This window comes from Microcaecilia unicolor, chromosome 8 (assembly GCF_901765095.1).
Source record: "Microcaecilia unicolor chromosome 8, aMicUni1.1, whole genome shotgun sequence".
NCBI classification, from domain to species: Eukaryota; Metazoa; Chordata; class Amphibia; order Gymnophiona; family Siphonopidae; genus Microcaecilia; species Microcaecilia unicolor.
This window is the reverse complement of record NC_044038.1, coordinates 31,773,906-31,794,221: the sequence shown is the minus strand read 5'-3', so window position 1 is coordinate 31,794,221 and position 20,316 is coordinate 31,773,906. Positions and strand designations below refer to the sequence as shown.

Below are 20,316 nucleotides of genomic sequence, written 5' to 3'. Positions count from 1 at the left end.
TACCCCTCCATGCAAGTGCCCTACTTAGGATTTTTCAGGAGACACCAAGCTCGGAACTAGAGAAAAAAAAATTCTCCTTTGAATTCTGTAAAGCACTACAGTTTAGAGCAGTGGTTCCTAACCCACTCAACCAGTATGGGTCAGTTGAGTTTTCAGGATATACACAATGAATATGCATGAGATGTATTAGCTTCCACTTCCTCCATTGCATGCAAATATCTCTCATGCATATTCATTGTAGGTATCTTAAAAACCCAACTGACCAGGTGGACCCTGAGGACTGGGTTGAAAACCACTAGTTTAGAGGACACTTTTCATATGAATTTCTCTGAGCAAAAGAGTGCTTTTGTCCATTTATATATGCCAATGATGTGACCATTTACATACCATTTAACAAACAGATCACAGAGATATTGGATAGGATGACATAAGGGCTGGACCTCATGGAAGATTGGACCACAACATTCAAACATAAATTAAACAGAGACAAAACTAAATTCCTGGTCCTATCCAGTCAACATAACCCCATGCCTGATCAAAACTTCACATGTGACAAAAAGACATACCCAATCGAATCACAACTAAAAATTTTAGGAATCATCATTGACAAACACATATCTCTTGAAAATCAAGTCACAACAGTCACATTAAAGACCTTTAAAACACTATAGAAACAAGAAGGATCGGAGACTACTTCCCTAGACAGTCCGTTTAATAGTATAATTGCTGATACTGCCCAAATAGATTACTGCAATGCAGCATATGTTGGATATGCAGAAAACATACTAAATTCGCTGCAAACCGTACAAAACACAGCAGCAAGACTGATATTCAAAAAATCAAAATATGAAAGAGCAGATCCACTGCTTACAACACTACATTGGCTCCCAGTCAGGGCCAGACTGTTTTTCAAAACTAGCACTTTTATTTTCAAGATACTGTTCGGCATGTCTCCTGATTACATGCTAGACTTGATTGAACTATTGCCGAGATATGCAAGTCCAGAGACCAGAGGATATAATTACTCCATTTGTCCAACTACAGAAACATAAAATACAAAACCATCTACATGGCTGGATTCAGCTACCTGGGTTCTAAATGGTAGAACTAAATTCCCACCGAGTACCTTCAGTTCAGGAAAGGCTTAAAAACCTACCTCTTCAAGAAATATTATGGTTAACCACATATGATACAAATGTCCGACACTGAACGTAATGCTATGATGGTAATGTAACGATTGTAATGTAACGGTAAATACAAAAATGTAGCATATACTACCTGAAAATTGAAAGCCTCATTGAACCGAAACCTGTTTTTGAATAATTGAGGGATATAAGAATGAATAAATAAATAAAAATAAATAAAGTAGGCTTTAATAAAGCTGCCCACTCAATATGTTTTATATTTAATTTATTTTGGAACCCTTTTACAAAACTGCGCTAGCATGAGAAAGCATTCCACGTTGGTTTTGCCATTTGCACACACTAACTGCATGGTAATTTTTGTTTTTGGGAAGGAGCATGTCAGGGGTAGAGAATGGGCTTAGATACATTAATAAGCTAGGGCCCCTTTTACTAAGCCTGACGCAGGCTTACCACTCGCTAAACAGGAAGTACCGCCGGGCTACATCAGCAGCCTGGCAGTACTTTCCACCCCTAGCGGAGTGTACGCGGCAGTAATCGGGCAGTGCCGTGCGCTGCCCAGTTACCGCCGGGTTAGCACAGCAGCCCTTACCACCACCTCAATGGGTGGCGGTAAGGGCTCCCTCCCCCCTCAAAATAGCCGCGCGGCAAGTGCTTTACTTGCCGCACAGCCATTTCCTACAGGAAAGACAGACTTACCCGCTGCGGTAAAAGGGGACCTCGGTGCACATGAAAAAAACACGCCACACCAGCACAGGCCCCCTTTTGCCCCAGCTTGGTAAAAGGGGCCCCTAGTGCACTGATACCACTGGCATGCTAACTGGTTAGCATATCTGTAGACTAGGACCCCTTAATGCCTCCTAAATAGGAGGTGGTAATTGATCACAATTCAGCCTAACCAAAGCCTGCCCACATGATTCTTATTGACGATTGTTTTACATTGACCATGTTTCCCATTATCCTTATTGCTACCCCATATCCACTCCTCTCCATCTTCCTACGCCTACCTCCCAATGCTCATTTCCTTCTACACCCAATTCCTCCCATGTTCAATTTTCTTATCCGTTAACCCCATTAATATTGCATTTACCAAAAACTATATATTCTTCTACGGCTTTGTAATTCTTTATATTGTTACTATGTAAGCCCGCATTGAGCCTGCTATGTGTGGGAAAGCGCGGGATAAAAATGTAATAAATAAATAAATCACACAGTAATTTTTTTAATGGTTGCACACAGCCAGAAACAAAACAAGCAGGACAAAGCCTGTTTGGACTTCCATTCTATAAATGGCCTTAGCGCGTAGCAAAGACCCATGCATGGACTCATTAAGCCCATTTCTTAGTGCACCCAAGATAAAGATCTAGCTGCTATTGTAGATAATACACTGAAATCTTCTATCCAGTGTGTGGCAGCGGCCAAATAAGCAAGCAGGATGCTAGGAATCAGTGGCGTAGCCAAGGGTGGGCTTGGGTGGGCCCAGGCCCACCCACTTTGAGCTCAGGCCCACCAGTAGCAGCACACCTATGATGTGTCTGGCAGAGATTCCCAAGCTGAAAACTAACAACAACTGTCCCTCCTGCAAACCTTATAAATAGCAGATCTTCGCCTGCAAGAAGCAGTGACTGATACATACTGCTTACACCGGCCCCACAGACTTCCCTCTGACGTATTCCCGCCTATGCGGAAACAGGAAGCTGCATCAGTGGGAAGGATGTGGGGCCTACATGAGTACTGTGTATTAGTTGCTCCTCACTGCCGGTGAAAATCTGAAGGTGTGCAGGAGAGGAGGGATATTTGAGAGACCATATGGCATGCAGGCAAGAGGAGAGACCAAATCACCTATGGGATGGGGTGGGGTTCTTCTGCCCACCCATCTTGGGCCCAGGCCCACCCAAAAGTGGGTGTCTGGCTACGCCCCTGCTAGGAATTATTAGGAAAGGGATGGTAATAAGACCAAGAATATTATAATGCCTCTGTATTGCTCCATGGTACGACCTCACCTTGAGCGTTCAGTTCTGGTTGCCGTACCTCAAAAAAGATATAGCAGAATTAGAAAAGTTTCAAAGAACAGCGATCAAAATGATAAAGGAGATGGAACGTCTCTCGTATGAGGAAAGGCTAAAGAGATTGGGGCTTTCCAGCTTGGAAAAGAGACAGCTGAGGGGGGATATGATTGAAGTCTATAAAATCCTGAGTGGTGTAGAACTGGTAAAAGTGAATTGATTTTTCACTCTTTCAAAAAGTACAAAGACCAGGGGACACTTAATGAAATGGTATAGAAATAATTTTTCACCCAAAGAATAGTTAATTTCTGGAACCAGTTGCCGGAGGATGTGGTTACAGCAGTTACCATATCTGGATTTTAAAAAAAGGTTTGGACAAGTTCCTGGAGGAAAAATCCATAGTCTGTTATTGAGATGGACATGGGAGAAGCCCATGAGAAGGTGTGACACCCCCCCCAATTGAACAGAATATGCTAATAAGCATAGAGTAGCACATTTTGCAATCATAAAGAAAATAAGGAATCGGTGGTTACGACATTTTCAGTATTTTTGAGGAATTGATGGACAAAAGCTAACAGTTTGTCAGCATTTCAGGCGTTTTATCTGATAGTGTACCATGCAAGAGATTGATTTACAAGGTTGACAACCATGATACAGGGAAACCATCTGGAATTGATTAAAACTTAGCTCCGGAACACGGTTATAGGATTTCAATAAAGGTGGCATGTGAGGTGCTAAAATGACTGTATTTCTGTCTACCTTGTTTATGAATTGCCTTCATAATTGGAACAAAAAAAAAGTGTGATTTGGTGCCATTAGGTGAGAATTGCAAGAGCAAATGCTTAGACAAGAAAGACACTAATTGCATTTGTGGAGACTGTAAGAGAATCCTGAAGAAAAGTGCATGCTTAATTGAGTCTGACTTAATTTTTACTTGTCCTGTTAGGATGCATGTGATCATTTACACTGACAGTTCGGGCTTTTTTTATTTGAGAAATTGAACATTGAAGTAGGTATTATCATTAATAATACGAACTGTGTATTTTTCTGTTATAAAACATTTACCCACTCGTTTTGGTGTTCTCTCTGTGAAAGGAAAAAGAGGATTATTATGATAGGAGAGACAGAATGAAGGCTTACTTTCCATAAGCATTGTTTGTAGTGACAAATATTTTGTGCTGAAGGAGGAACTTTTTATTTTCTCAAAAGCTTCAGCATAATATCAACTTTAGATCATTCTTATGTTGGCCCATAAAAGTGAAACAACCCATGAATAACCAAGAGACCAATGTTCTCTAGTGCAGGCAAACTTGAATAAGTGCAAAGTGCTCTTAGAATGCACCAGCGAGGGGCTCACTCAGATTGTTTATGCACTGACCTTTACTTCTGTGCATACACTCCCCAGACCTTGCTAATGAGATAATGAGATGCAAAATTGTGCAAAAAGCCTCTATTAGCATGTAAGTGCATGGGCAAACTTCATCTCAGATAATGTGTCATGAGAAAATTCACTGCACCTCCAGATGTTGTTAAGGCAAGTTTCTGGAGAGAACATAGTAAAGTGAATATTATGGCATGATAATTAAAACTATTGGGCCAATTATAAGCTTTGCATTAATATAGATGCCATCAAAAAAAAATCTTCAATATAACATCTCAATCTTTGTTCACAATTCTCTCTAAATAATTAATGAGGACAAAAAGTACTTCCGAAATTGAGCCTTCTCTAATACAACAGTAGGCTAATTCTTCTTTTTTTCATTCATTAGTCTAAAAATTCCTTTTATTTATACTCATTATCAAAACTTCTCATAGATACATAGAAAAATTAAGGCAGATAAAGACCATATGGTCCGTCCAGTCTAGCCATCCATACCATCGTCTACTCCTTCCTCTCCCTTAGTCCTATGTACAAAAACCATATGGCCTCTCCAGACTATCCATCCATATCATCTTCTATTTCTTCCTCTCCTTTAGACATTCTACGTACTTGTCCCAAGCTTTCAGATACAGTGTTTGTTTCCAACCCCTCCACCAGGAGGCTGTTCCATAAATTCATCATTCTTTCTGTGAAGAGGTGTTTTCACAGGTTACTCCTGAGTCTGTCCCCTTTCACTTTTGTCCTATGCCCCCTCATACTAGAGCTTCCTTTCAATTGAACAAGATTAACTTCCTGAGTATTTACCAATGGAGATATTTAAATGTCTCTATCATATTGCCTCTCTCCTTCCAAAGTATACATATTAAGATCCCCATTCTCTTTAGGATGAAGACCACTGACTATTTTAGTAGCTACCCTCTGGCTGGACTCCATCCTGTTTATATCTTTTTGATGGTTGGGTCTCCAGGACTGTACAAACTACTCTAAATGAGGTCTCACCAGAGACTTATGAAAGAGGGAACCTGGAATTAAGGAAGAAATCCCCAGAGTGCCACCAGTTTTCCCTCTTATTTCAAGGCTAAAAAACAAAAGGGAGAAATTCAAATGTAATGAAGGACTTTCCCAATAGAGGGCACTAGGATGCACATAAACTGAGGGAGGATGTAGATTACAGAAGAAGGAGGGGAGATGTTACAAGGGAGAGGCTCCCAAGGGAGAAGCTAAATGGTATAAAATCTCCCAGTGAGTTAGACCTGGAGGATCCCATGGAGGTGGAGGATTATCTCCTAACTGAGGAAACCAGAATTTAGGATGATGAAGAGATGTCTGAGCCTAGGGATCCAGGGGGAGAGATGGAGGTTCAGTACCTTTAACAACTGGAGAAAGGTAGCAGTCAGCAGTCTCTGTAAACAAGAAGTGAATGATTAACCTATGAAGAAATAGGACACCTTATGTTTTCCTTCCTTGTGTGAAAACCCTGTTACTGGCAGAAATGGGGTTGGTCACATTGCAATGTAAGCCTTCTGTGGTGTGGAAAAGGGTTGGGCCTGCCAGTCGTTGAGCCGTAGGTTTGGTGGGAAAGAGAGCTCAACTCAAAAGGGGGAGGGGAGGGGAGGCATTTTGTTAAAGCGTTTTGTTTTGGTTTCTTAAAATACATGACTGTGTTGAAGAAAAAGAAAAACCATAATAAGAGTTTTCTTTGATGAACTGCTGAAAGACTTGCTAATACTGCTTGGAACCAGCTGTCATAAATTGGGACTAAGCTTGGGAGGGGAGGGTGAGAAAGACATATAAATCATTGACTTATTTGGAACTAATTTGCATACAACTTTCCTTTCCTTTTGCATGAACATTGAGACTGTTGTTCTTCATTCTACAAGAATAAAGAGGAAAGAAATTACTAAGTAACTGGTTATTCCTGTTGAGAAAAGGAGTTCAAAAGATTGACTTAAGATGAACTCACCCTAAAAGAAAAGGAGACTGTTAAGATAGACTATGTGAATGAAAAAAAAAAAAAAAGAGAGAGGTTTTTTAATGGTGGAAAAGTGCTCTATAGATGTCTTTTTTGGGAGAAGAGGAAGTGCTTACTTTCTAGCATTTTTTGTTAAAAGGTATAGACTAATGTTTTTTTGTTAAAGGAAAAGCATTAGGAAGAGGTTTTTTTTTAAGTTTCTGAGAGAATAAAAAGGAATGTTCCTGATGGAGTTCAGTAGTGCTTTTCTTGGGTGAGAAGGAGTAGGCTGTAAAGGGCATTGTTCCTTTCTTTTTCATTCTGGTTATTTTTGTACTAGGTCCTATCTCTCTGATGTAAATTCTTATGGGTAGGATTCAGCAGAAGAAAGTCCTCACTAATCAAAGAGGGGCAGCTTTCAGCGTTCTCTGCAATAGCCTTTGGAGGACCTGCAGACTGAGGATTCAGTTATAGGTGACCCTGGGCATTTTGCTAGGCTCGATCAATAGTGGCTATACCCCTGGTGGACCTACAGTCAAAGAAGCAGCACTGGAAACCATGAAGCAGCTTAAATCAGAGTTGCACATAATTTTAGGCATTTATATTTCAGGCACTTTTATAAGAAGCTATTTCTGTGTATGAAACTCTGATTTACCTTGCATGTACTACCTGCTCAACAGGCTTTAGTCAAAGATCCTCATAGATTATTGTCACGTCTGTGGCCGTGACCACCCTCAGCCTTACCTTCTTTCTGGGGGTCAGCAGCTCTGCTGGCTTCTGTCTGTGTTTGTGTTTGTCTTGTCTCTAGTCTCTGTGCTGATTGCTTCACTAGACCTCACCTGTGTGGGCTATGCCTCTCTAGGGAGCCAGTATCTAAGATGGCTGCCACCGGCTCTGTGCCAGCTTCCAAGATGGCTCCTGCTTGTCTTTCCTGTGGGCTCACTTCCTATGTGTGTCAAGCCTCTCTTTGGGGTCTGTGTACTTCCTGCTTCTGCCCTACTGCTGGTGACTCCTCAGTGAGAGCCTTCATAAGGAAGTGCTGTGCTTGCAGTCAGGGCCTTTGCATAAGTGTTATGCTCTTAGGCCAGGTCAGGTTAGTAAGTGTCTGCTGCACAACTGCTTAGCCTCTCTCTGGGTTCCAGCCCAGTTTCTTTCTGTGTCTGTGTCTCTGTTGTCCTTCCGTGGGGGGTCTTCCCTGCCTCTGTCTGTCTATGGACTGTGGGTCCTTCCTGGCTTACCCTGTGTTTGAGGTGAAGCCTCTGTTCCTGGCTTACCCTGTGTTTGGGGTGAAGCCTCTGCTCCAGGCTTACCCTGTGTTGGGGTGAAGCCTCTGTTCCTGGCTTACCCTGGGTTGGGGTGAAACCTTTGTCCGGGTTTGTTCTCTGTCTGTATGCGAAGCCTCAGCCTTTGTGGGTTCCCCAGTCAGTGTGTGGAACGGCTGTGGCTTCAGACCCTTGGCCTGTTCTTCCTGGTTACTCTGTTTGCTGTGCTGCCTGCCCAGACCCTTGGCCTGTTATTCTTGGTTTGCTCTCTTTACCCTGAACCCTGCCTTGCCTAGCCTGTGTGCCTACCCTGCTTGTATATCCTGAGGGTATATCCTGAATCCTGTATCTGTCTGGCTAATGTGTTTTCCTGGGTGATTATTCCTGTATCCTGTCTCCACCTAGCTAGAGGGTTTACCCTGTGGGTATTCCCGGATCCCCGTTCTGCCTAGTGTGTTGCTGCCCTAGTCCTTGCTCCTGCTAGCTTCTGTACGCCTTGTGTTCCTTGGTCTGTCTTCTGGGTCTTGCTAGTGGCTGTGCAGCAGCACACTATCTGAGTCTAGTTCCGTGCCCTGTCGCCCTCGTGTATCCCAGACCCAGGGTGGGTCCTCTGGATCTTCAGTTCCTGCCTTATCCTGCAAGTCCTGCCGGCCGCCTGCACTTCGGAGCTCAACTCCGGAGGAACGGTGGCTAGGTGCACTTGAAGCTGTTCCTGTCTCATCTGTTCTAGTTGCCTGCCTTGTACTACTCCAGTCCAGAGTTCCAGTACTGCTCTTCTGTGTTTCCAGTCCCGAGGTGGTCTTGCCTGCCGCTCCTCGACAGTGGCCCAAGGGCTCACGAACTCCAGTCCTGCCTAATCTCCTTCACACAATGTGTCTCAATGTGTAGATTAATAAAGATTTCTCTCTCACTGTGGTACTCAAAAAGAACTACTCAACACGGTGGTATTATGAATATATATAGTTCAAAAGAACACTTATCTTTTGAAACTGCTTGCACTAGGGTATTTAACGATTCTGACTCGTTCCTTCTCTTCCCTCGCCCCAAGCCAACAATGGCCAGCGTTACGTCTCGCTGCGTCAGGGTCTTGGTGGCGGGACTGCTTTGGAACGGGTATTCACACTCCGTAAATTGTGTCTGTGCCTAGCCTTCATTAGAGACAGCACAGACCCAATGAAGGAAGTATAAGTCTTGAAGGCACTCATAAATGTATTGGTAATCTAAATCTTACCATGAACTTGTTGGTTGACCTTTATTTCTATAGCAAATCCTACATGCAATCATATGTGCATTCAATATCATTTGTGAGCATGAAAATACAGGAGAAAACACTCAAAACAAGCAGCAGCAAACAGCAGAGGCGGTCCAGAGAAGGAAATATTTTTAAAAACAAATAGGAGGAAATATTTTTTCACTCAGTGAATAGTTAAACTGTGGAACTCTTTGCCGGAGGACGTGGTAACAGTGATTAATGTATCTGGGTGTAAAACAGGTTTGGACAAGTGCCTTGAGGAAAAGTCCATAATCTGCTATTGACACAGACATGGGGAAAGCAACTGCTTGCCCTGGGATTAGTAGCATAGAATGTTGCCACTAGTTGGGTTTCTGCCAGGTACTTGTGACCTGGCTTGGCCACTGTTTGGTCCAAATTTGGTCACGTGGAGAGATACTCAGTGTTATTCTATATACTGTGTGGAAATTGAAGTCTATTCTATAAAATTTAAGTGTACTTTAGAGAATACGCCTAGGCGTATTTTTTAATGCATGGATTTTTCAGGTGCCATATATGGAATCTATCCCTAAGTACATAGAGGTTAACAAGGATAAATTATATAGCAAGAATTTGGGGACAATACTGGGTGAATTAGAAAGAGATTTGGAGAAATGACACTCTAGTTATTTATTGTGATGGGGGGGGGGGGGGGGAATGGCAGCCATAAAAATGAACATTCTATCTAGGCTCTTATACCTAGTTCAAGTTCTCTCCATTGAAATTCATTTCAAGACTGCTTATTAATTACATAAGGATATTAGGTATTTTATCTGGGGGCATTAAAAGCCAAGAGTAGCTCAGGAAGTACTATTTCAGCAGAAGGAGGGTGGAGGCTTGGTCTTTTCCTAATATTACATACTATTATTTAGCAGCCCAATTAAAGCATATCTTGGATTGGTCTTTAGGCCAATGAAAACCAGGAGTTATTCTTGAAAAGGCAGGGTGGACACCATTTTTTTTGTTACATTTGTACCCTGCACTTTCCCACTCATGGCAGGCTCAATGCGGCTTACGTGGGGCAATGGAGGGTTAAGTGACTTGCCCAGAGTCACAAGGAGCTGCCTGTGCCGGGAATCCAACTCAGTTCCTCAGGACCAAAGTCAACCACCCTAACCACTAGGCCACTCCTTAAATGCTTATTCTGGATATCAAGAGGGGGAGGAGGTTGGGTGATTCTATGCAATCCCTTCACCCTCCATTTATTGCAGGTTTGGCAAGCGGTCTTTTGTCTCCAAAGGTATCAAGAAAGCAAGCTTCGTTTGCTCTAATTAGAGAGGAAGAGGCTTTTATGAAGGGGAAGGAGAGGACAATTTTTAATAGGTGAGCAGCGTGAGGCCTACAAATATTTAGTCAGATGATTGGAGAGGAATAGTTCCATTCACTTCAGGAACTGCAAGAGACATATGTACTGGGTCCAGGGGACTTTCTTGTAGTCCACCCGGTTCAGTATTATTCCCCAGATTCTATAAACGGTGACCAAAGTTGTGCAAACAAATTTGCATGTGTAGACTATTTGCTCATACAACTTAATTGCTTAACAAGCTAATCAGCACTGATAATTGTCCACTAACAAGCAATTATCTGCAGTAATTGGCACTAATTTAAACATTCTAAGCGTATTCTGTAAAACGGTGTACGTAAATTCTAATATGCGGATCTCTAAAGGGGATGTTGGCATGGGAGAGGCAGGGGCGGATCATTGGGCGTTCCTAGAAATTACATGCACTGTTATAGAATAGGCCTGTTCCATGCCTAAATTAGGCATGGGCATTTACACCAGGTTGGAAAAGGATTTTTGACACAGCATGGAAATGGTTGGTATGCTCAGTGATAAAGATGATTACCTACAGGGTTCTCTACAGATGGTATCTCTTCCCCTCAAGACTGAAAAAAGATTTATCTGATAGCCTCCATCCTTTGCTGGAGGCTGTGTGGTCATGAAGGGACTTTTTGGCATTTATGATGGAAAGTAGGGAATTCTGGAAGTAAGTAGGAGGAGATACATTAAACTATCTGAGCAGCCCCTGAGAATAGTACCAAAAGTGACGCTTTTAGGGCTGCTGCCTCCTAAATTTAGCAAGGGAAAAGAAAGGCTGGTTAAATGGAGTATTATGGCAGCACAGAATACCGTAGCAAGTTGTTGGAAACAAGTGGAAGTTCCAACACTACAAAAATGGAGAGAGCATTTGCAGTTTATAGCAAGGATGGAAAATATAACAGACATCGGCCATTAAAGATTTGGAGGAGGAACCTTAGGCAACTTTGACAGATTTGGAGGAGGAACAAATTTGCCTGTAATTCCAAATTGCTGCGGAATGCTCCAAATTGGGGCAGTACTGGAAAGGAGTAGCAGAGGGTAACATAGTAGATGACTGCAGAAAAAGACCTGTACGGTCCATCCAGTCTGCCCAACAAGATAAACTCATATGTGCTACTTTTTGTGTATACCCTACTTTGATTTGTACCTGTCCTCCTCAGGACACAGACCGTATAAGTCTGCCCAGCACTATCCCTGCCTCCCAACCACCGCCTCTGGCACAGACTGTATAAGTCTGCCCAGCACTATCCCCACCTCCCAACCACCAGCCCCGCCTCCCACCACCGGCTCTGCCACCCAATCTCAGCTAAGCTTCTGAGGATCCATTCCCTTGGAACAGGATTCCTTTGTGTTTATCCCATGCATGTTTGAATTCCGTTACCGTTTTCCTCTCCACCACCTCCCGTGGGAGAGCATTCCAAGCATCCACCACTCTCTCCGTGAAAAAATACTTCCTGACATTTTCTTGAGTCTGCCCCCCTTCAATCTCATATTATGCTCTCTAGTTCTACCGCCTTCCCATCTCCGGAAAAGTTTTGTTTGCGGATTAATACCTTTCAGATATTTGAACGTCTGTATCATATCACCCCTGTTTCTCCTTTCCTCCAGTGTATACATGTTCAGGTCAGCAAGTCTCTTCTCATACATCTTGTAACGCAAATCCCATACCATTCTTGTAGCTTTTCTTTGCACCGCTTCAATTCTTTTTACATCCTTAGCAAGCTATGGCCTCCAAAACTGAACACAATACTCCAGGTGGGGCCTCACCAACGACTTATACAGGGGCATTAAAACCTCTTTTCTTCTGCTGGTCACGCCCCTCTCTATAAAGCCTAGCAACTTTCTACTTACGGCCACTGCCTTGTCACACTGTTTTGTCGCCTTCAGATCCTCAGATACTATCACCTCAAGATCCCTCTCCCCGTCAGTACCTATCAGACTCTCACTGCCTAACACATACGTCTCCCGTGGATTTCTACTCCCTAAGAGCATCACTTTGCATTTCTTCGTATTTAATTTTAATTGCCAAACCATTCTTCTAGCTTCCGCAGATCCTTTTTCATGTTTTCCACTCCCTCCTGGGTGTCCACCCTATTACAAATCTTAGTATCATCTGCAAAAAGGCAAACTTTACCTTCTAACCCTTCAGCAATGTCACTCACAAATATATTGAACAGAATCGGTCCCAGCACCGATCCCTGAGGCACTCCACTACTCACCTTTCCCTCCTTCTTGCGAATTCCATTTACCATCACCCTCTGGCTTCTGTCCGTCAACCAGTTCCTAATCCAGTTCACCACTTCGGATTCTATCTTCAGCCCGTCCAGTTTGTTCAAGAGCCTCCTGTGGGGAACCGTGTCAAAAGCTTTGCTGAAATCTAGGGGGAAAGAATGGGCAGGGAGAGGGGAAGGGAGGGCAGGTTGGGTGGAGGAGGAGAGGGGAGTATTGATCTGTGAAAGTGAAATATTATAGATGGTTCAACGTTTTCTATACAATGAATCTGTTACTAAAAAATGTTAATAAAGATATATTCATTTGGGAAAAAAAGAATTAAGAGCATAAGTAATCAGATAAGTTTAAGCAGATTTGCTCCTCAAAATATCAGCTCCTATAATTTTGGCACATCTGCTTCCTAAATCAGAGTCCATTGCAGAAGAACTGCTCTGCACTTTCAGTGTTGTTTCCAGTTAATATGTTCAGTTTTCTCTGGCAGATGGACAAGCACCGTATTGGTCTGTGTTGGGAGCTTAAGAAATGGATGAATCTAAAAAGCACAGCAGCAGGGAGGGTTCCTGAAGTAGGATGAACTCAACCTAAGTCATTTCCCCAGATTCTATAAAAAAAGAGTACACAAGTAGATGCTTAGCAGCCAAAGTGGTGTGCACTGTTATAGAAAAGGGCAATAGGCATTGTTCAAATTAATAAAATAATTCGCTCTTAAAGGACAGCCAATTATTGGCTATAATTAGAGTTAATTGGTGCTAAGTGGTGTCAATTTGCACTTGCCTATGCAACTGCCATTAGTTAGTATTCTGTAACCTGAACGTGTCAATTCAAGGGGGTGCATCTTGAAAAGGGGCAATGATGTGTGAGGGGCATGAGCAGGTCCAAGGCATGCCCAGAAAATGCACGCATAGGTTACAGAATACCTGTATTTTTGCGTGTATTTGGCACATTTAGGTGTCTGCATTTATACCAGCCTTTGAGCTGGCATAAGTGGGCTACCTAAATGGACACGCACAAATGCAGACTTAGTCACTATTCTATACACATACGACCACCTAATCTTTCCAGAAACTCCTAAAGACTAACCTGTTCAAAAAGGCATACTCAAATGACCCAACCTAAATGCCTTAACCCCGCAACACAACAATATAAATGGTCTTACTGGACATAACCTACTCTTCCCCTTATGACCCCCAATGTGTCTATCAATCCTGATCATTATTCTGTCATAACCTCACTTTGTATTTGCCACTACTGTACTATGTAAGCCACATTGAGCCTGCAAATAGGTGGGAAAATGTGGGATACAAAGAAACACGTCAAGATCATCACGAACATACCTAAATCTCCACCACCCAAGTTGCAAAGGACTTAAATACAAATCAACCTACTCATCCAGCTTCTCCTATATAAGTACAAAACCAAAACTCGTATTGGACATAACTTGACTCTTCCTCCTTATGATTCCCTAATGTGTCTGTCACACATGACCTTTACTTTACCACAACCTCACTCTGTATTTGTTCATACCAGTATTGGCGATCGCCTCTACGGTACTATGTAAGCCACATTGAGCCTGCAAATAGGTGGGAAAATGTGGGATACAATGTAACAAATAAACAAAATAAATAATGGAAAATATGTACTTTGCACACATTTTCCTGATGCCTAAATGTGGGTGCCCTATACAGAATCTACCCGACTGTGGGACAACAGCTGTTTCACTCTTCACAATTGTTCTCGTTATAACCTAGCAATAAACACTCGGGCTTTGCTGTGAATCTCAAATAGCACAGCAGTGTGGAGCCACGCTGTGGCTCGCGGTCATTAGAAGAGCCTCCTATAATGCTACAGTTCTTTTTGGTGAGCACTTAACATCTTGCATTTCCTGTCTAGGAAGAAAACAGTTAGTGGCCTAGAGGTCCTGTATTATACGTAGTAAATAATGGGTATTGTTCCAAACAAGTCTCAGATGAATGACTGCTAATGAAATAAGGATGAAAGAGAAACAATTCTATAGATAATGCAGTTGAGGTGAGTTTTCAAAATATGCAACAAAATGTGGAAAAAGAGTGGAATGTGTATCAAATGCTTATTGGTTTCAGTTCATGAACAATTGTGCTGGTATTTGTGAAACGGAATGGTAATCATAGAAATAACTTATAGCTTTAATGCAATAATATTGTGTGAGGCTTTCACTATGACCTTCAGTCTCTTGTAGCTAATAGAATTTTTCACTAATTGAAAGATTCAGTGTGAGAGTCAGTAAATGTATAACTGTGCTCCCTTTGGCTGTCTGTTGTGTAGCACATGCAGTATGAATAAAATATTTTTTGGCCTTTGCCAAAACCAACAGTATGAATGCAATTTGCAGTAATTACATCTTGTAACAGAATGGCCTTGAACAAACAAAAAACATTTTTACATCTTCTCGGGTGCTCTGTATTGTCTGGTTTTATTAGAATGCGTCGGATTAGTAAAAAAAAAAAAACTTGGATACCAGCTATTGGAGGGTTGATTAATTTAAGTTTGAAAATATGTTGGGATGAGAGTGTGTTTTCTGTATAATGACCCCTGAGTCTGAGTTTTCAGATCATCAAGAAAACAAATTGTAGGCAGCTGCTTAATCCCTTACCCCCCGGATTCTATATGGTGCGCCTAGAGATCCGCGCTGGGAGGAGGAGGTCCCTGTTGGGAATAAGGCATTGGAATTTGCGTTGCAGGGTTGGAATTTATATTGTTCATAAAGATGGTTTTTGTGTATGTTGATGAGTCCTTGTTCAATTTAAAAAAACTGAATAAAAAAGTAACAATAAAAAAATACAATCCTCAACAACACCAGAACATGCTCATCAAAATATGTTTTTAAATAAAGGCAGCATCAACATTCAACAGAGCCATTGTGTTTAAATTATGTGCTTCAAATAATATCATCTGTCTCACATATTTTACAAAACCATGTGTAAAGTATCTCAAGCTAGTCATATTTAAACTTTAGGGCTGTACATTTAATGCATTAATAATGCAATTAATGCATTAAGGGGGTGTTTTACAAAGGTGTGCTACCATTTTTAGCGTGTTCCAAACACTAGAGACAACTATATAAATATATATATATATATATATATATATATATATATATATACATACATATATATTACTATCCTGCTTATAATCGAACGAGAAAAACGCCCAAGTTCCGACCTAAATCGGAAGATGGACGTTTATCTCACAAAAACGAATAACGTGGTATAATCGAAAGCCGATTTTGGACGTTTTCAACTGCACTCCGTCGCGGATGCGGACAAAGTTGATGGGGGCATGTCAGAGGTGTGGCGAAGGCGGAACTGGGGCGTGGTTATCTGCCGAACAGAGATGGGCGCATTTCACTGATAATGGGAAAAAAGTATGCGTTTTTAGCTAGAATTTAGGACACTTTTCCTGGACCCTGTTTTTTCACGAATAAGGCCCCAAAAAGTGCCCTAAATGACCAGATGACCACTGGAGGGAATCGGGGATGACCTCCCCTGACTCCCCCAGTGGTCACTAACCCCCTCCCACCACAAAAAATGAAGTTTCACAACTTTTTATTTTCACCCTCAAATGTCATACCCACCTCCCTGACAGCAGTATGCAGGTCACTGGAGCAGTTGTTAGGGGGTGCAGTGGACTTCAGGCAGGTGGACCCAGGCCCATCCCCCCTACCTGTTACAATTGTGCTGCTTAATGCTTATTAGTCGTCCAACCCCCCCCCCCAAACCCACTGTACCCACATGTAGGTGCCCCCCTTCACCCCTTAGGGCTATAGTAATGGTGTAGACTTGTGGGCAGTGGGTTTTGAGGGGGATTTGGGGGGCTCAACACACAAGGGAAGGGTGCTATGCACCTGGGATCTCTTTTACCTTTTTTTTTTTGTTTTTGTAAAAGTGCCCCCTAGGGTGCCCGGTTGGTGTCCTGGCATGTGATGGGGACCAGTGCACTACGAATCCTGGCCCCTCCCATGAACAAATGCCTTGGATTTATTCGTTTTTGAGCTGGGCGCTTTCATTTTCCATTATCGCTGAAAAACAAAAACGCCCAGCTCACACATTGTTGAATAAAACATGGACGTCTATTTTTTTCGAAAATACGGTTCGGTCCGCCCCTTCACGGACCCGTTCTCGGAGATAAACGCCCATGGAGATAGACGTTTTTGTTCAATTATGCCCCTCTATGGGTGCCTCTGGCATTTAGCGCATGCTAATTTTTAGCATGTGCTAAAAACACTAGTGCGCCTTAATAAAAGGACCCTTTAATGTTTAATTCGTGCTAAAAATTACCACTTTGCCAAGTCTCTCTCTCTCTTTTTTTTTCTGTCAGGACTTTACCTGTCCAATGTCAGGGTTGCCAGGTGGAAAAATTTTTTCCCACCCAATCGAGCCCAAATCCAGCCCCAAACCTGCCCAAAGTCAAACCCCGCCCCTGACACCCCCACCCCCGCGTCATCACCCCCGCCCCCGCCGTCATCAACCCCGCCCCGCCATCATCAACCCCGCCCCCGTCGTCATCAGCTCCGCCTCCCCGTCACCGGCCCTGCCTCCCCCATCATCGGCCCCGCCCAAAACATCACTAACCCTGCCCCCCGTGGCCGAAAAAACCGCTTTTAAAACCGCCCAAAAGACCCAAAAGGAGCCCAAAAAACCGCAACCCGCCGCGGGCAAAAATTGCCCGCGGCGGGTCGCGGAAAACCGCCCACCTGGCAACACTGTCCAATGCTCCGGCAGCCCCCTCTCCTCCGCGTGCTCCAAGCCTCTCTCTCTGTAACAGGAAGTTCTGTTAGAGGGGTGGAACTTCCTGTTACAGAGGCTTCGGTGGGTGAGGCAGGGAGAAAGGAACTACAGCACCATGAGGAGCACTAGGTGCGAGGAGTTACCTGAGAAGCGCTGCATGTGAGGAGCTGCCGGGCTGGCTGCCGCATGGTAGGAGTTGTGCGCCTCAAGAAGCTGCCACAAGGAGGGAGAAGGAGCTGAGGCCTGAGGAGCAGGGCCTGAGGAGCAGGGAGAGGAGCTGCCTGGTGCTACCAAAGTGGTGATTATTTCTAACCTCCTTGGCTGGGATAAAAAAAGAGGGAGAGAGAAAGATGGCTATCAGGGAGGGAGGGGGGACCACGAGGGGGAGAAACAGGAAAAAAAAAAGAGAGAGAGACGCGGGGTGGGGGTTGTTAGAGGGACAGATGCTGGATATATAGGGGATGGAAGAATTAAAGAAGGGAGGTCAAGGGAGGGAGGTGGTGTCAGGGGAGGAGATGGTGCCCACAGTGGATCATGTGATTAATCGCATGATTACAAAAATTTTATCGATGTACAGCCCTAATAAACTTGCATCCATACAAATAGCTTTGAAAATGACAGAAGGTCCATTTTTTTTTTATTTTCAAAACAAAGTGAAACAAAATAGGGTATTTTGTCAGGATTGTTTTATTTTGTTTTAAACAAAAGCACATCCCTACTAAGTACACATGACCTATAAAGAACAGTTGATACTAATTTTTTTAAGTCTCTGTTTAGTTAATTAATAGCAACAAACAACCAAATCCAAACTCAAACAACAAATGTTGAAACCAGAGACAGCATGACAAGAAACGAATCAAAGCATAAGGCAAATCCTGTGCAGGGTAGAACAACCTGCTCGTGGTGTTAGTTTATTCCAATTTAGCTTAAAATAAAAATAGGCATATAGAGAACGAAAATTACAATTGCTACCAAACTATTCCAGATGGTGAATTCTTAAAGTTTCCAGATGTTAAATAAGCTGCATAAACGAATGGTTTGGATTTATTTCCTCAGCAGCAGGACAAAGATCGAGATCATCTGAATAAATTCTTCTCTCCTCTTAAATTCTTTTTTTATTCTCATATTTATCATCAACCATTTCTGATACATATTATGACTAACTGGCAAAAGGGGTGTGATAAATGTACACTTTTGCATTACAAAACGAAAGCCAAATGGCAGTTTTAACATCTGTTATTTGTCTGTTAGTTGCTTCTCTGTAGGTCAACAAAATCGGGAATATTTTCCCTTGTGTTATCTTTAGGGTACATTTGACCATAGAAGTCTGTCCAGTGCTGGGCGGACTTCTACTGTCTGTGCCCTGATCGTGGCTGGACAGATTTTGGTGGTCTGGAGTGGGGCTTCGATAACAGCTTCAGAAGTTTTAGAACAAGGACAGTGCCAGGTAGATTCGTGTGGGCTATGCCCTGAAAATGGCAAGGACCAATCAAGATCAGGTACACATATGATGATCAGGTACACATACCTAGTGCTATGAGTTTATCTTGTTGGGCAGAAAGAATGGATTGTACTATGTTACTGTGACATAATGACTTTTCATTCCTGTTTTGTAGACAGACCCCAATGGCCCCTCCCTATTCATGAGTGACTCAATAATATTTGTCATGCTGAATAATGGGTCTAATATTCAAAGGATTTAACTGGGCAAACGCGGTTCCTGCCTGCTTATACCTTGTTAAGCTGGTCATCCACCAATATTCAGTGGCACTTAAGTGGGTGCATACTGCCTTTGACTGCTGTGGTACCATCCGGTTATTGCTAGGGTGGTCCAGGGCGGTGCCAGCGTTTAATCAGCAGTGATATTTAATCCACTAACCAGTTCAGTAAGTGCATAAATTTAGAACTTGAAAAAGGCTGTCCTACCTTTATCCGCTGGGCTAACCGGGCACTGGTCTGAATATTGGTCAGTGCCCAGTTAACTTCAGGGTACCTGCAGTAGCCAGGTATTCAGTGTTTGTTTATATTTATTTAGCTCTCACCTTTTTTCGTTAGCAGCTCGAGGTGAATTACATTTAGGTACGCTAGGCAGTGGCGTAGCCACAGGGGGGCTTGGGTGGGCCAGGGCCCACCCATTTATGGCTCAGGCCCACCCAACAGTAGCACATGTTTAGTGGTAACTGGTGGGAATCCCAAGCTCCGGCAGCTGAAGATTTTCCCCTGATGCTAACGAAAACGCTACTCTCCATGACACCGGCACCTGCGCATGCTCAGTTTTCAGTGCATTCCTGCTGCCAAGGTGGAAAGAAGCGTTTTCCCACCAGCTGAGATTTTTTTTTGGGGGGGGGGGGAAACACTTGGTGCCCACCCAATTCTTGCCTAGGCCCACCCAAAATCTGTTGTCTGGCTACGCCCCTGACGCTAGGTATTTCTCTGTCCTTGAAGAGCTCACAATCTCCGTTGCAGCTTATTGAAAATTTATCCCCAAATTATCATCCTAGGACCTATCATAGAAAATGATAGTATACAGTTTATTTATTGGGATTTATTAACTGCCTTTATGAAGAGATGCACTTACCATACAAAGCACATTTCTTATTGTCCAGAGCAATACCCCAATGTGACAACCTGTTCCAATCAAAGAATAGTGGATGCATGGCGAATAACTTTTCAGACTGCTTGGTATTTCATAAATGCCCTGTCCTCAGGTGCTCTTATATACACACTGGTACTACAACATCTTCTCCTACTGATTTTGCAATGTATTGCTCATTGACAGGTTAGGGCATTTGATGTAGCTCCCACTGGGCCATTGCTTCACAAAGGTCATGCACACGCTGACAAATTCTGCCATTTGGCTTTTAAAAACAGCAGGAAGCAAATCTTATCGGTAACTGTAAGCAGAAAAAAGCTGCAGTTTCAGTGCTTATTATATTCGTGATTTAAGTTGTAACAAAACTTTGTTCTGTAATAAATAACCCTCTAGAA

At 42.9% G+C, this 20,316-nt stretch overlaps 1 long non-coding RNA gene across 1 annotated transcript in view; it reads left to right on the top strand.

Annotated features, from left to right (window-relative positions):
- The first annotated feature begins 17,413 nt into the window (after positions 1-17,413).
- Positions 17,414-20,316, top strand: part of LOC115475645 — a 183,688-nt gene continuing 180,785 nt past the window's right edge. Inside the window, exon 1 of the long non-coding RNA XR_003943077.1 lies at positions 17,414-17,626. This is a non-coding gene — a long non-coding RNA (uncharacterized LOC115475645). The remainder of the gene's footprint in view (positions 17,627-20,316) is intronic.